Below are 1,412 nucleotides of genomic sequence, written 5' to 3'. Positions count from 1 at the left end.
GGGGAACAAGGACTCCTTAGGCTGTCTTGGAATCCCCGGTGTTCAGCAGGGGGCTTGGCACACCGGGCACTTAACGAGCGTCAGTTGGCCGTCTTCCCCGTATGAGCGTAAGCTCTCCGAGGGCAGACACTGCTTCCTCGCTCTTGCTGCTCAGCACCCCGTGGGGTAAACTACTAGACCCTTACCGGCAGGTAAACAACTGAGGAGCTAAGCGGCCGGCGCAGAGGCAGTTTCCGGACTACGGCTCCCAGAATCCTTCAGGCCGCGGTCTTCTCTTGGGACGAGACTCCATTTCCCTGAATCCACCCGGAGGGCCGCGTGACGTGCGCACAAGCCTCACGCCCGAGTTTGTGTCCGCTCGCCCCGCCCTTCTCCCGAGGCATTCTGGGAGTCGTAGTTCCGGCCTGCTCGCGGGCAAGCGCCGATTCAGCTGCGTGAGCGTTTTCCTCTCGTCTTTTATTTATTTTTTTGCGTCGCTCCGGGGCCGGTAGGTGGTGAGTGGGTGAGTGTGCGCTCGTGCGTGGGGGCGTAAGCGTGTCTCGGTGTGCATGTGTCTGTGTTCTCGTGCCCCTTCCCCTGCGGCCGCCGCCGCCGCCCTCTTCGGCCCCCCCCAGCCGCAGGCCCCGCGAGGCCTCGAACCCCGCACCGTCCACGCCACGACTAGCTGCGTGCCGCGGGTGGACGGGAGGGCCAGCCTTGGGTCCGAGCCCGGCCGCCCGTGGCCCCTAGGCGTGGCCAGCCCTGTAGGCCCCTCGGTACTAGGGAGTCATGGCAGAGTCTGGAGTGGGGGGAGTGACCCCGGGCCGCCTCGGGGCCGGCCTTGCTTCTCCGCCCCTTCCTGCAGGCGGTGTCTGCGGGCCTGGGTTCGGATTCTGCTTCTCGCGTTCAGGTGACCCTCGGCAGGCTGTGGCACAGCCTTTCCAAGCCTCAGTTTCCTTCTCTTAAAGTGGGAACAATAGCGGCGCCCGCTCCCAGGGTCACGGGAGAATCCTCCGAGGTCCGGCCTTGCCGGCGGTCCAAGGTTCACGGGAGCCACTCGTTAAACCCGCCCAGGCGCCTGTGGCTCCCCCTCCCCAGGCGGCATCGGGCCGCTGGTTCCGGCCGAACCGAGGGTTTTGTGTTGGATTCTGGAGCCAGCGTGTCCTGGGGGGGGGGGGGGGGGGCAGGTGCCCCCCATCCCGCCCCGCCCCCGCCGCAGGGATCCGGGTGTCCGCGGAACCCCAGGGGGGAGCACGGGGTCTGCGGGCTGGCCCCCAGCTCCCAGGGAGCCCCCTGCAGCTCTCCCCCTCTATCTCTGCCCTCCCAACTCCCGGGCAGCCCCTGCAGCCATCCCCCCATCTCTGCCCCCCCTCCCCAGCTCCCGGGAAGCCCTCGTAGCCCTCCCCCCCACCACCTCTGCCCCCCAGCTCCCA

At 68.0% G+C, this 1,412-nt stretch overlaps 1 protein-coding gene across 8 annotated transcripts in view; it reads left to right on the top strand.

Annotated features, from left to right (window-relative positions):
* Window positions 1-314: 314 nt before the first annotated feature.
* Window positions 315-1,412, top strand: part of LOC138160777 (zinc finger protein 585A-like) — a 36,174-nt gene continuing 35,076 nt past the window's right edge. For 2 of the 8 annotated variants that reach the window (XM_069087510.1, XM_069087509.1), the window contains exon 1: window positions 361-487. The gene's annotated coding sequence lies outside the window, so the exon portion shown is untranslated. Of the gene's footprint in view, window positions 503-1,412 lie in introns of all 8 variants that reach the window. The other 6 variants (XM_069087508.1, XM_069087507.1, XM_069087511.1 and 3 more) reach the window with 5 other exon arrangements.

Source organism: Petaurus breviceps, unplaced genomic scaffold (genome assembly GCF_028583685.1).
Source record: "Petaurus breviceps papuanus isolate PSGF00001 unplaced genomic scaffold, PetGlider_PUasm1.0 182, whole genome shotgun sequence".
Lineage (NCBI taxonomy): Eukaryota > Metazoa > Chordata > Mammalia > Diprotodontia > Petauridae > Petaurus > Petaurus breviceps.
The sequence above is the reverse complement of the archived record's forward strand: the minus strand, read 5'-3'. Positions and strand labels throughout refer to the sequence as shown.